At 36.6% G+C, this 16,251-nt stretch overlaps 1 pseudogene; it reads left to right on the top strand.

Moving 5' to 3' along the window:
* The window catches only part of LOC150042573 (vomeronasal type-2 receptor 116-like), a 78,867-nt pseudogene that overhangs the window by 14,396 nt on the left and 48,220 nt on the right, over window positions 1–16,251 (top strand).

Below are 16,251 nucleotides of genomic sequence, written 5' to 3'. Positions count from 1 at the left end.
CAAAACCCAAACTTTTCTTACTTTAACTGATTACTTAACATGTATCTTCACTGAGATTGTGTTATATAGAAATTTTCTCATTCATTTACAGTCCAATTTTCATTCCCTTTAACTTATCTTTGAGTCTTTTGATCATGCCCTGAGTGACCATCAAAAGTTTCCTGCTCTCTATCAGATGGCCTCAAAAGATACATGGATAGCTACTGCCCTGGTCTCCTTATTGCTTCACTTCACCTGGAACTTGGTGGGATTGTTAACTTTACAAGATGAGAATGGTTTGCAGATTGTTCCTGACTTGAAAGAACAGATGGCCAACAACAGAGTTTGAGCCTTTGAGCTAACAATCCCTACCTATACCCTGTAATTTAAAGTTATGGCACTTTATAACCAGATTAATAATACTTCAGCAAATGCCCTCATTATATATGCTGATAATGAATAGCTACTAAATTTAATGATGTGTATTGAGCAGTATTTAATAAAAGGCAAAGTTTGTATCATGAACTCACAGTTGGATTTAACCACAAGGAGAACCTATTTCATGCAAGGTTCATTTCATGTGCCATACATTTTTTCACACCATTCCCCAGAGCTTTCTGGATTCACAGATTTTTGTCAAGGCAGTTAGCCCTTCCAAATACCCAAAAGCCTTTTTCCTTGCTAGGCTGTGATCTCTCTCTTTTAATTGTTCACATTCTTAGTCTGACTGTGTAACATGGAAAAACTGTCCTCACGAAGCTTTCTTGGGTTGGTTGCCTAGGCACATTTTTCACATGACTATGTCTGAACACAGTAACAATATATACAAAACTGTGTATACTGTGGCCCAGGCTCTGCATGAACTCCTTCTTCATCAAACAGAATAAAAACAATGGGAAATAGCAAAGGGATAGTATCTTCCTCTGTATAGGTCAGGCCTTCTCTTTTGGATGACTAAAACTATGAGCCAAGTCACTTCCTAGAGGTATTTCTTACCAACACACATTAAATATTTCAGATATTTTTCCAACACTGAAGAAATTATAATTCTGTAAATGTCTGTTAGGCAATCTAAGCATGTGTTCATGTGCCCTTAAGGAAAACCATGCCAATAACAAGGACCAAATGAATTCCATGTTTTACACATTCTTTAAGTTACAAATATACTCAATATATTTGTAACTAATGTTTTGAAAAAGAACAAATATATACACTTCTCTATTAGTTTCTATGGTCTGCTGAACAAAAGTAACTATATGTGTGTTTGTGTGTGTGTGTGTGTGTGTATGCATATATATTTGTAAGTGACCTAGTTGCATTCTACTGTAGGTATTACAATTTTCAGAAACTCAAACTATAGACTCTGATAGAGTTTATGTTTGTGGCAAACTGGAAATAGCTATATGAGAAATGTGTCATTTATGATTATTTATGAGAAATAAGAGTCTCTTGAAAAATGCTTTATACTCCTTTGCCAATTGACCAAGATTCAGAAAGATTATTTTTACTCCTTCAAAGGTTCTCCTCTGGAGTACTTCATTACTTGTTTCTTATACCCTTGAATTCTGAATCAGGAACTTTTCTCAGTTCAGGTTTTCTAACTGAACCTTGGAATATTCTTCATCATAAGATAATGTATCTCTTTCTGATACACTATTTTCTGAAAAACATCATTATTTTACAATCCTGGTGGAGATCAGGTGATTTTAGATGTCAACAGCAAATTGGTGGCAGAATATGACATTGTGAACATTTGGAGTTTTCCAGAAGGTCTTGATCTTGATGTGAAAATAGGAAAATTTTCTCCAAATGTTTTACATGGTCATCAACTGTCTTTATCTGAAGATATGATAGAATGGGCCATAGAATCAGCAGAGGTGGCTTGCATTTAACGGTAATATTTTAAGGATATAAAAGTTAACTTTACACTAAAAATTTATAGCTGATTTGATGGGAACAAGTAATTCCTATAATGGTAGCTATTCAGGTCTGATTATCACAGGTTTGAAGTCAATCCAAGCAGGACTACCTGGACAACTGTTACCTTAATTTAACCACCACAAAATCAGGTCTGTGTGCTGGTGACTGATGCCTGTAATCCTATCTAATCAGGAGGCTGCCTTGCTCAGATATAAAACTACAGACGAATTTTAAGCCTAACAGGATAACAAGGTCTGTGAGACTCTGTCAATATATAACCAACAAAATAAGCTTGAGCTCTTGGTCAAATGGTACAGTGCTAAATTTGAGTAAGGAAAGGTCAATTATACTGTCTGGGCCCCAAATACAAGTTCCAGAATCAGCATCGCCCTAAGAGAGTGTAAATTTGCTTCTAAATATTTATTTATCAAAAATGCAATTTGCATGTTTCTTAGCATGTTCTAACCTTGTTATAAGTTATCTGAGGGATCACTTTATGTGTTTGAATGGTTAGTTTTGATCTACTCAGTGGAAGTTCATTAAATTGTAGGTTGGTCTGCTACACAGCTATTTCTAGGAACGGAATCATTGAATGAAATCAATGAATTTGTGAGAAAAAGATTCTCACAGTACAGATACTGGAAAAGTGAGAACATAATATGTATATGTGGTTCACATGATCCTAAATAGGGAGCTCTGTGCTTTACCTTATAGCATATTTTTTAATTCTTGCTCCTTGCTCTTTACCATTTCACAGATGAATAGGAGACATGAAATGACATGAATTCAAGGATGCTCCACAAAGATTTACATTCTCAATATTAATCTCTGAATTATAAAATGTTCATGTATACCAGTAGTTCAACAGACTAGAGAGCAACCCGATAGCACATAAGCCTTTTTGGTCACATGATGTGCAAACCATAACACCATTTAATTAACGGACTGGATTTATATGTGTAGAAACACTGTGTTTCATAATCCAGTTATTTCAAATAATAGAACTTTGGGAGAATTAGGAAAAAGGATAAACAGATACTGGCACTCATTTCATTTTTTTTAGCCTATTCACTCTGCCTGCAGTGAGAGTTGTGCTCCTGGATTCAGGAAATCCTCTCAGAAGGAAAACGCTGCCTGTTGGTTTGACTGTAATCCTTGCTCAGAGAATGAGACCGCTAATGAGACAGGTATGTTCTTGGCTTTCGGTGAAATTTATACTCTTGCCTAGTGTCCCCCCAAATCCATGCAAATATGTGAGAATGTTATGCATTAAGAATCAGTCTTCCTTCTTTTACCTAGTAATTTGATGTGACAATTGATGACACTGCTTTTTTTGTACCGGTCCTGGGCTTGAGCTCAGGGCCTGAGCACTGTCCTTGGGTTTTCAAAGGCTAGAGCTCTTGAGCCTCAGCACAACTTCCAGCTTTTTGCTATGTATGTGGGGTACCAAGGAATCGAACCTGGGTTTTCGTGCATGCTAGGCAAGCACTCTAGCACTAGGCCAAACTCCTGACCCCTAATACTGCTTTTTGAAAAAAATACAGTGGGTTCTGAATTACGTATACAATTACCTTTTCTGGAGTCTATTGTATTAATGTTTATTCAAGTACTCCATAATTTAAATTTGATCTCTGTCATATCATGTGGAAAACCCTTTTAATTACAAGTTCTCAGTCCTCTCCAAATTATTTTTTATATATTTTTATTGTAATTAATAAAAAGGTCACATGATATTTGCCAGATAGAAGGTGCATTAATTCACATACATTGATACCCTTTCACATGTCTTGGTACCCATTACCCTCCGCCCACCCACCACCCACTCCCCGTATTGGTTTTCCCCCCTTCCCTGTCAAGTTTCAGATAAGCAAATACAGATGAATTCAATATATCAGATAACAAAGTGAGATACTGTAACAATATGAGATACCCAAGGGACAGCAAGAGATGAGGGATAACATAGTACATTAAGGACAACTACTCCGTAATTTAAATTTGATCTCTGTCATATCATGTGAAAAACCCTTTTAATTACAAGGTCTGAGTTCTCTCCAAATTATTTTTATATTATAAAGGAAACACAGATCTTTCACAGCTTTGTTTCAGGGCAGATAGGTTCTTAGAGCAAGTGTTGGGTCAAGTTTGATGTAAGAAGAAGCTACAAATGTTGTACATATCATGAATCTATACCTTCAATAAATGATTTGGTTCTGGGTTCCTTACTGCATGACAGGTGAGTAGCAGAGACAAATATAACTGCAAGGAAGGGCCACAGGGCAAGTATTCATGTTGCACATAGGCATACAGGAGAGTACAAGCTTTCCTATTCACTTTGTTGTGTACATTGCGTTGTGTATGAAAGGATGAGAATTATGATGGAAGCATGAAGTAATATAGAGAATTATTGTTAGGTTATTAGATATGCAAGACACAACATGCATGCTAGTCATCTCAAGTAAACAACTTCAACTTGGATTGTGGCAATCAATGTGAGAACAAATCAGATATAAAAATAGTAATGAGCATACCTTATAATATTCAGTAAAAATATTGTTTTTGCTAGTAATTATTGACATGTCAAAAATATATCTACATAAGGATTTATTAATTTCCTTTGAAATTCTTTAAGAGGGCCTGATTGTTATTTGAGTTCTGCACCATATGTGGAGCAATGTGTGAGTTGCCCAGATCATCAGTATGCCAAGAGAGAGAAACAAGTGCTTGCAAAGAGCAACAAGTATCCTGGGTTATGGAGAGCCATTAGGGATGGCTTAACATGTATATCTCTTGTTTTTTCTACACTAACAGCAGTTGTTCTTGGGGTGTTTGTGTAACTTCAGAACACCCCTATTGTCAAGGGTAATAACCAGGCTCTCACTTCATTTACTAAGTGACTCTTATGCCTTTCTCTAGTAATGTTACACTGAATAGTTCTAGCCATAACTAGCAAAATTGAAATTTCAATCTGTGTATTTTGATGCTTTTTAATTAGTCTGTACTTATCTCATCATTTCCATTACTATATTTTTACTGTTGCCTCTTCTTTTACTTTTTCTTTCATAATTCTTTGCTAAAATTTGTGTTTTGATTACTTGTCCTGGGGCTTGAACCTAAAACCAGGCAATCATCCCTGGGTGTCTGATTAAAGCTGGGGCTTTACCACTTCAACCACCAACATCACATTTGGCTATTTGATGGGTAATTAGAGATAAGAATTTTTCTTCCGGTTGTATTCAAACCGTGATCACCAATCAAGAGCTTCCTGAGTGTCTAGAATTATAGATATTATTTTATAGTTGAAATTACACTAAATTTCTGCCTCTACTTCACTGTGTTGTTTAATCCTTACATACATTCTGTTAGCATTTTCCCCTTAAGAATGCTCCTATATGGACTTATGTATCTAGGTTATAGAAACAAAAGCCATATAATGAGTGATTGTTGTCCTTAATGTAATATGTCATCTCTCTTCTCTTTTGCTCTCCCTTGGTTATCTCATACCATTACCTTGTTATCTGATATAATATACATACGCTAATTTGGTTATTTGAAATAGGATAGGGAAGGGGGTAAACAAGATGAGGGGCAAGGGTGGAGGAAGGGAAATGGGGACCAAGACATGTCTTGGAACCATTTGGAGATAATTCTAATGCAGGGTGACAAGGAAGGTTCCAACTTTAGTTTTCTGCAGGTGCTTAACCAGTTCTGCCAGCACCAGTTGTTGAAGAGGGTATCTTTCCTCCATTCTATATTTTTGGCTCCCTTTTCAAATGTAGGTGGCCATAAGTCTGTGGTTTAATATCTGGGCCTTCAGTTCTATTCAATTGGTCTTCAGGCCTGTTCTTGTGCCAGTTCCAAGCTCTTTTGATGATTATAGTTCTGTAATAGATTCTAAAGTTTTGTATTGAAATTCCTCCTGCACTGTTCTTTCTGCTAAGAAGTGTTTTTGCTATACTGGGTCTTTCATTATTCCATGTGAAAATTTCGATTGCCTCTTCTATTTCTTTAAAGAATGACATTGGATTATTGATAGGAATTGTGTTGAATTTGTAGATAGCCATTGGCAAGATTGTCATTTGCCTGATATTGATTCTTCCAATCCAGGAGCATGGAAGATTTTCCATTTCCTCAGTTCTGCTTTAATTTCCTTTTTTAGGATTTTACATATTTCATCAAAAAATATCTTTTACATCCTTAGTTAAGGTAATTCGTAGGTATTTTATTTTCTTTGAGGCTATTGCAAAAGCAGTTGCTGTCCTGATTGTTGCCTCATTCCTCTCACTGTTGGCGAAGAGGAAGACAGCTGATATGTGAAGGTTAATTTTACACCCTGCTCCCCTTTCAAAGTTTTGGATCAGCTCAAGGAGCTTGGGAGTAGATTATATAGGATTCTTTAAATACAGGATCATGTCATCTGCAAAAAGGGATAGTTTTAATTCCTCTTTCCCTATTTGGATCCCTTTATGCTTGCTTCTTGTATTATTGCACTGACTAGGAATTCTAATACTATGTTAAAGAGGAGTGGAGAGAGTGGGAATCCTTGTCTCATTCTTTATTTTAATGGGAATGGCTTTAGCTTTCCACGATTAAGTATAATACTAGCTGTGGATTGGCTACACACAGCCTTTATTATACTGATGAATGTTCACCAACCATAAAATGGACAAAGGCCTTCTTCTCTGAAGAAGAAACAAAAATGCCCTATAAACACATGAAGAAATGCTCAACATCTCTGGTCATAAAAGAAATGCAAATCAAAACAACTCTAAAATCCTACCTCACTCCAGTTAGAATGGCCAGGATCAAGAAAACTAATAACAACAGATGCTGGAGGGGATGTGGCCAGGAAGAATCACTACTACACTGCTGGTGGGAGTGCAAACTCATTCAACCACTTTGGAAAGCAGTATGGCAATTTCCACAAAAGACCAAACGTAGAGCTCTCCTATGACCCAGCATTTCCACTACTTGGAATTTACCCAATCATCCAGAAACAAGGACATACAAAATCCACCAGAACAAGAATGTTCATTGCAGCACTATTTACCATAGGAAAGATAGGAAACCAACCTAGATGTTCCTCAGTTGATGAATGGATCAACAAGATATGGTATTTGTACACAATGGAATTCTATGCAGCTGTCACAAAGAACAACATTGCCCAATTTGTTAGGAAATGGAAAGACTTAGAAAAAGTCATATTTAGTGAAAGAAGCCAGACTCAAAGGAATTTAGGCTGAATGGTTTCCCTCATTTGTCATAATTAGTAGAAACCTTGGGCTCTCCTAGCAGAGATTTGCAATACAGCAAAATCTTGATACAAAAGGCCATGTAGTATGACACTAAATGAAAGGATCTCTAGGATATGGAAACATAAGGCATATATTGAATGACTGTTGTCCATAAGGTACTATGTTATCTCTCCTCTCTTTTGTTGTCCCTTGATTATCTCATATTGTTACAGTATCTCACTTTGTTACCTGATATATCGGATATATATTTGTATTTGCTTATTTGAATTTGGATAGGGAATGGGGGAAAACAAGATGAGGGGTGGGGGTGGGTGGAGAGAAATGGGGACCAAGATATGTGAAAGTGTATCAATGTATGTGAATTAATGCACTTTCTATCTGGCAAATATCATGTAATCCTTCTATTAATTACAATAAAAATATATGCAAAAAGTATCTTTAGTTTAGAACTGATTGTATATATATACTATGTATAATACATGTTTTAAAACATTTACATTTAATGTATTTTATAATATGTATTATATATTACATATCATAGACTGGGTATGAGATATATAGTACATTATATATAAAATATTTTTATGGAATGCTTTTCTATAACTAGCATATATTTGGCAAGGGGCATAGCTATCCAGAGAAGAGACTAAGGACTCATATTTAAAATATATATATGGGTAAAAAAATTGAATCTCTCAAAGAACAAAAATCTTCGAATCACAAACATCCCATTAAAAGATGGGCCAAAGACTTAAAGAGAGACTTCTCTGAATAAGGAATAAGAATAGTGTATAGACATATGAAGAAATGCTCAGTATCTCTGTCCAAAAAGAGATGCAAATCAAAAAAAACTCTAAGATTCCACCTTACTCCAGTTAGAATGGCCAGGATCAAAAACTAATAACAGATGTTGGAGGGGATATGGACAGGAGGGATCACTATTACACTGTTGGTGGGAGTGCAAACTCGTTCATCCACTATGTAAAGCTGTATGGCAGTTACTCAAAAGATTAAACATAGAGATCCCTTATGACCCAGCAATTCCACTACTTGGCATTTACCCAACAGTCCAGAAACAAGGGCATACTAAATTCACTAGCACAATGATGCGCATTGCAGAACTATTTTCCATAGCAAAGTTATGGAACCAACCCAGATGTCCCTCACTGGATGAGTGGATCAACAAGATGTGGTATTTATACACAATGGAATTCTATGCTTCAGTCAGAAATAACGACCTCACCCCATTTGTAAGGAAATGAAAAGACTTAGAAAAAATCATATTAAGTGAAGTAAGCCAGACTCAGAGGAACCTAGGCCCAATGCTCTCCCTCATTTGTGCATTAGCTTTTTCCTTCAAGTCTGGTACTCTACTGTTGAGCCACTGTTCCACTTCTGACTCTTTGCTTGTTAATTGGAGATCAGAGTCTCATGGAATTTTCTAATTGTGCTGGCAATGAACTGTGAAAACTCAGAATTCATCTTCCTAAGCAGCTAGGATTACACCTTAAATCACTGGTGCTTGGCCTAACCTACTATTTGGCACTGATTTTTTATTTATATTAAGTTCTTTTCCCCATGTTTTCCCTAATCTATATTTTATTGAGTAGTTTTACCTATTAGTTCTATGTAGTGTTTGTACTCTTTTTGTGTTCGTGTGTGTGTGTGTGTTTACTTTCCTGGACACTTCATTTTGCATATTTAACTTATTACAGTCTAGCATTGAATCCAATTTTATTACAATTATAAGGTAATATAAGATATTCTGTTATAGAATCAACAAGAGCTGGCCTACCTCTTGTATCTTGTGTGATACAACACAGCCCTGTCCTCTCAAATTAGTGGGGTCAAAACAATACCATCATCATCATCAAAACAACAATCACAGACCCCATAGAGTTAGGGACATGGCTCCTGTGATAGAGGACTTGTCTAGCCTGAATAAAGCTCTTTAACTGCAGCATTTTCAAAACAGCTGTCACCATGAAATGATTGTAGTAGGACCAGAGTTTTTACATTGCATACACCAGAACAACCTTGTTTTCATCCCCAGTAGAAAAAACAAAATCTATGAACTCCTGGATTTGTGCACTTTTTTCCCTTTGTGGATAGGTAATAAACATTACAATGCTTCTTAATCTTTTAGTTCAATCTATTAACCTTCCAAGTCTTTTAAATTATAAAGGACATTCTTTATTATCTACCAAAGTTATTAGCATTTTTGGTTTCAGTTGTTTTATTCGGCATGAAGGATTTCTGTTCACATATTTTGAAGTATGAAGTCTGGGTTTTGATTACTACTATTCCCACCCGTGTTTTGTGTCAGTCCAGGTACTTCAACTCAGGGTCTGGCCATTGTCCTTGATCTTCTTTTGGCAAGGCTAGTGCTATACCCTTGGCCTACATTGTCATTTCCAGCTTTCTCTGTGGTTAACTGAAGGTAAACTTCACACAGAATTTTCTGTTTGGGGTGGCTTTGAATCATGTTCCTCGATGTCCTCTTCCTGAGTAAAAAGGATTACAGATGGATGCCAATTCTTACTCTTTTTATGTTCCTAGGAAAACATGTTATTCATGTTTTAATTCTGAGAGGTATTTTCTACCAGATAACAACTTCTAGGCCCACAGAATTTTTTTTTAAATTCTCATTTGTTGTTCCTTCTAGGCTTCACCATTTTGCTAGAAAATATGTGGCTGTTGTATCCCTTTTATATGTAATTTTTCTAATCCCCAAACAGTTTTTAGATATTTTCTTAAGTGAAATAAGCCAGAACCAAATAAATATCCATGATGTCCCTCATTAGTAATTCTTAGTACACATCTAGGACTCTCCTCGCAGAGGATCACAAAATCATTGTAGATATGGTCATATAGGATGAGGGCAAGCGAAATGAACTCCAGGATATGGAAACAAGAGGTTTATCTTGGGAATTGTTGTTCTTAATATACAATGTTAAATTATTTCTGTTCTCTTTTTTTCCCTTATGGTTTAGATCATGTTGTTACTGTATATGACTTTGTTACCCAGCATTTTGTCAATGCATTTATTTGAAAGAAGAAAGGGAAAGGGGAAAAACAAGATGTTTTAGAGAGAGTGGGGGAAGTGAAAATGGGGGGAAAAAAACCTCGGAAAGGGTAACAATGTTCAAGAAGTAATTTACCCACTATCCAGGAATGTAACTGTTAACTCTGTATATATCACCATGGCAATAAAATACAGTAACAAAAAAAGGAATATTCCACACCAACAATAATATAAAAGACATTTTTTTTAATTTCAAGGGTAGTATTTTGGTAAATTTGGCCTTAGACATCTTTTCATTAATTATGGTAGGAGAATATTCTGTTTAAATCTCAGCATTTATATGTCAAAACTGAATCAAATTTGGGAAAAGTTTGGCCAGAATTTCTTCACATCGGTTCCATCATTTCTTCGGTGCTCTCTTTGAGACTCAGTTAATTACTTAACCAGTTTTTCATATGATGAACCTCATAGAATTATGTTCTCTTTTTGTGGCCATGGGGCTTGAACTCAGGGCCTGAGCACTGTCTCTGAGAATATTTGCTCAAGGCTATCACTCTACTTCTTGAACCAGAGATCCACTTCTGGCTTTTTGGTGCTTAATTAGTATTTAAATACTTAAAAGCTTCATGGACTTTTTGCTTGGGCTGAATTTGAACTGTAATTCGCAAATCATACCCTCCTGAGTGGCTAGGGTTACAGATGTGAGCCACCAGTTCCAGCCAGCTAATGTTTTGTTCATATTTGGGTTTATTTTAAATAATTTCAATATCTATGTCTTTAAGTTAGTCAATATTTATTTTGATATATTTCATCCTTTCTCAAATTAATCCAGTATATTTTGATCTGAATATAGATTTCATCTTTGACAGTTGAATTCATTTCTTTATCTTTTTCTTTTGGCCTGATCTGGGACTTGAATTCAGGGCTTGGGCACTGTCCTCGAAATTTCTCAAAGCTAGTGCTCTACCACTTGAGTGTCACAGCACACTTCTGGTTATTTCTGTGTATGTGTTACTGCAGAATCAACCTCAGAGTTCTTGCATGCTACGTTAGGCAAGCACTCTACCACTAGGCCATGCTCCCAGCCACATTCTTTTTATGTATTTTCTTGCTTTTTATTTAATATGCTCAAGCCTGGCTTTGCCTTGCCTTTCTTGCCTTTAATTTCTTTTTGTGCTGGTACCAGGGCTTGAACTTAGGGTATCACACACAAATTGGCTGTTTGGTCCCGGCTCTACTACTTCAACCATTCCTCCACTTCCTGCTTTTTACTGCTCAGGCTGGCTTCAAACTTTCATCAGATCTCAGTCTCTTGAGTAGCTTGATTACAAATGTGAGCAGCCTTCACCTGGCTTTGAAATTTTTGCTTTGTTTGTTTTTAATTGTTGTTATTTTAAGTCAGATCCTAGATGTTTTTCATTTCGAAGGGGCTGCTGGGTAGTTTGAGAAAAAATTATCCGTGTTTATGTTTAATATTTGTTCTGGGATATGTTAAGATATTTTTGGAAGTTGATTCTTTTGGGTCATGATATAAATTTTATAAACAAGACCTAAGAAATGTTTCATCTAGAGTTAATAATTTACATAAGACTGAGGCCAAACCCTTGTTAGTATTCCATAAACTATAAAGTTTTTGATTTTGTGGATTTGGATAAACACACCTGTTGGCATTTTTTGAGCTATAGACTTTGCTCACCTAATAATTTCTGTTGGATTTTTCCAAAGCCTTGGGTAATTTCCTTCTCTACATGTTAATTAATAATCAAATGAAAAGTTGTAGGCATCCTTCTGGAGTTTCCCGACAGTTGTGTGTTTGTGCAGCTCTGTCCTCTCCTGTGCTCTTATAACCATGGAAATATTTCCCAGATTCTCAGATCGTCTTTCCTCTGAGTGATTGGCAGACCCCAAGGCCAAGGTGTCAAGACTTCCAATGAAGTCAAACAAATGCTCTCTAAGTAAGCAGGGGTCTATAGGGGTTTGAAGACTTTATATTATTCTCTTCCACTGTGTGTGTGTGTGTGTGTGTGTCTGTGTGTGTGTGTGTGTGTGTGTGTGACAGAGAGAGATAGACAGAGACAGAGACAGAGGGATAGAGACAGACAGACAGACAGACAGAGAGAAAATCCTTCACTTCCTGAAGATGTTTCATATCTATTTTGTTTATTTTCAGATTTATTGATTAGGAGGTAAGATACATCTATACTCTTCTGGGTTTTTCTTTTTGTTGCTGTTTTGTTTTTCCTTTGTGATAGTCCTGGGGCTTGAACTCAGGGCTTGGGCAGTGTCCTTGAGTTAGTGCTCTACCACCTGAATTATACAAACACGTCCAACTTTTCAGTGAGTAATTAGAGATAAGTGTCTCATGGAGTTTATTGCCCTGGCTGGCTTTAAGCTCTAATCCCCAGATCTCAGACTCCTAAGTAGCTAGGATTACAGACATGAGCCACTGGTGTCTTGCCATAAGTTCATATTATTTTAGTCTAATTTTATCTACCATGGAAATAAAAATTAACTATAATGAGAAAGTGATGACATGTAAATTGTCAAAAGAAAAGCAGAAACTAACGTTTATTGACTGTGCCTGTCTTGGGCTATGCTCAGGCACCATTAGCTCAGCCACCATATGAGAGTAATACAATGAACTTAATTTATAGTTAAAGCCGAACCCAGAGTGTTTTACATAGCCATTCATTCTCTAAATGGCAGAGCTAAGAATTAAACCTTAGTCTGCTGGCAGAATGCAGTCTGGTTTCTTGTAAAAAGACATCCTCATACTAGACATTCCTTAAAGACTTACACTAATGAATTCACCTACTTGAAAGTGCATTGAAAGCTAGGCATTGGAGGCTTGCATTTGTAGTTGTCGTTGCTCAGGAGATTGGGTTCTGAGTACAAAGCCAGCCCAGATAGAAAAGACCATGGGGCTCGTATTTAAAACTATCAAAAAGCCTGAAGTGGAACTATGGCTCAAGAATGAAGCACCAGCATTGAGTGAAAAAGCTAAGAGATAGAATTTTGGCTCTGAGTTCAAGTGCCAGTACTGGCACAAACACACACACACACACACACACACACACACACACACACACACACACACACGCACGTACACCCACTTGCACATACAGATGTTTGAGCAGTCTATCCCAAGCTTGCTTCATGGAAGCTCGTGTAAGAGCTGGTTTTCTCATTCATAATCAATACCTTACATAATTTTACAAAGAGAATAAATGAGAAATTGTTATGGATCTAAAACTAACTAAAATATGATGTATGTATGTATGTATGTATGTATGTATGTATGTACGTATGTATTATGCAAGTATGTCTCTATCTTCTTTTTTAATTTAGTTTCATTTTTCTTTGCCAGTCCTGGGCCTTGAACTCAGGGCCTGGGCAATGTTCTTGGACACTTTTTGCTCAAGACTAGCACTCTGCCACATGAACTATAGCACCACTTTCTGGTTTTTCTGTGTATGTGGTACTCAGGAATTGACTCCAGGTGGTTGTTCATGCTAGGCTACTACTTTACCACTAGGCTATCCTCCCAGCCCCCCCTGACTATCTTCTACTTATCTATCATCTATCATCAATCTTTCTGCTACCTATGTACCTATATATATCTATGTATGTATCTATCATCCACACAACCATTTATCATTAGTCTTGTTGGTATTTATCTTCTATGAATTCATCTATCATCCATCTATGTACCCGTCTATGTATGTACGTACGTACACACGTATGTTTGTCTTTGTGTGTGTATGTGTGTATGTATGTATGGATTGATGGATCTATCTGTCTGTCTGTTCTGTTTGTCTATCTACCTATCAGTCTGTCTATCTATCTATCTATCTATCTATCTATCTATCTATCTATCTATCTATCATCTATCTATCCGTCTGTCTGTCTGTCTGTCTGTCTGTCTGTCTGTCTGTCTGTCTGTCTGTGTGTCTCTATTTTCTATGGTCCGTTTTTGCTATTCTCATGTTGGTTTATTAGGTAACTTTTACTGATATGCCAATGGCTATATTTTTTTTTGAATTTTAAAATGCGATGTGGTACATGTTTTTCACATGATTTATTTGAAGAACATACCTGAATTATTGCTGTTCACAGCCAATTCAGATATTAAATAATTGCATGGTTCAATGCTACTTGATTTATAATGACCTAAGGATAGTGTTTTATGAATCTATTCCTTTTTAAAACTTATTTTATTATTTTTTCCAGTCCAGGGGTATGAGCTCAAGGCCTAAGCACTGTTCTTGTGTTTTCTAAAGTCTAGAGCATTACCACTTGTGCCACCGCAGCACCTCTGGCTTTTTCTATGTTTGTGCCACCAATGATTGAACCCAGGTTTTCCTGCATGCTAGGCAAGCACTCTATCACTAGGCCAAACTTCCAGCCCCTCTTTTTCCATTTATATGATAATTTTGTCCTGACACAGGGAAGACACAGACTTTGATCTTTTCAAATGACCCAGGAGTAGCTGATATTGGAATTCTTTCAGCTTCATTTTAGTCGTGTGTGTGTGTGTGTGTGTGTGTGTGTGTGTGTGTGTGTGATCTTTGTCTCACTAGAAACAGAATTCTCTATCACCATAATATGGTGCTCTCTCCTGATCCTCTGCTTCAACTTTCCAAAAATGAGGTAAAATCCTGGAACTCACTTTCTTTTACTAAGTTTTCTAACATAGTTTTTTTTTTGTAATTAATAGAAGGGCTACATTGTATTCACCAGTTAAAAGGTACATTACTTCACAAATATTGATACGCTTTCTCATGTCATGGTCCCCATTTCCTTTCCCAAGCCCCCAACCCTCATCTTGTTTTGTCCATTTCCATATCCTATTTCCACTAAACAAATAAGCATATATACAGTATATCAGATAACACAATGTACAGCAAAAGAGGTGAGAGAAAACATAGTATATTCAGGACAACAATCACTCATTATATGGCTTTTAATACGACATCCTGGAGGTCCTTTCATTAGGCTCATACTGTAAGTCCTTATGTATCTAGTTTTTGCTGTATTGTGTATCTCTGTGGGAGAGCACAAGGTTTCTACTGATTATGAAAAATAAGGGAACCCTTTGAACCTATGTTCTTTGTGTCTGGCTTACTTCAATTAATATGATTTTTTCTAAGTCCTTATATTTCCTTACAAATGGGGTGATGTCTTTGTTTATAACACCAGCATAGAACTCCATTGTGTATAAATACCATATCTTGTTGACCCACTCATCAACTGAGGGGCATCTGCGTTGGTTCCATTATAGCATTGTAAATAATGCTGCAATGAACATTGTATTGCTAGTGGATTTAGTCTGCCCTTGTTTCTGTATGATTGGATAAATTCCAAGAAGTGGAATTGCTGGTTCATAGTGGAGATCTGTGTGTATTCGTTTCAGGAACTGCCATGTTACTTTCCATAGTGGTTGAACAAGTTTGCACTCACACCAACAGTGTTGTAGTGATCCCTCCTGTCCATATCCCCTCCAGCAACTGTTGTTACTAGATTTTTTAATCCTGGCTATTCTAACTGCAGTGAGGTGGAATCTTAGATTTGTTTTGATTTTCATTTCTTTTATGGCCAGATATGTTGAGCATTTCTTCATATGTCTATAGGCCATTATTATTTCTTCTTCAGAGAATACTCTGGTTATGTCTTTGGCCCATGTTTTAATGGGATGTTTGTTACTTTGGAGATTAGTTTAGGAGTAATTCAATTTTTGAGCTGTAGATGTATTTTAGATATGAGGTCTTTTTCTGTTCTATGGTGAGTGAAGATCTTCGCCCATTCTGTAGGCTTTCTATTTAACTTGCTACCTATGTCCTTTGCCCTGCAGAAGCTCTGAAGTTTAATGTAGTCCCATTTATCCAGACTTTCTCTGATTTGTTATGTTTCTGGGCCCTTATTCAGAAAGTTTTGTCCTGTGCCACGGAGACCTACTGTACCTCCTATTGCTTCTTGTCAAGTTTTCCATGTATCTGCTTTTATCTCAAGTCTTTGATCCTTTTTTTGCCAGTCCTGGGCTTGAGCTCAGGGCCTGAGCACTGTCCTTGGACTTTC

Source organism: Megascapheus bottae, chromosome 35 (genome assembly GCF_031878675.1).
Source record: "Megascapheus bottae isolate mThoBot1 chromosome 35, mThoBot2.hap1, whole genome shotgun sequence".
In the NCBI taxonomy this organism is placed as follows: Eukaryota; Metazoa; Chordata; class Mammalia; order Rodentia; family Geomyidae; genus Megascapheus; species Megascapheus bottae.
Note: the sequence above shows the minus strand (reverse complement) of the source record. Positions and strands in the feature narration are given on the sequence as shown.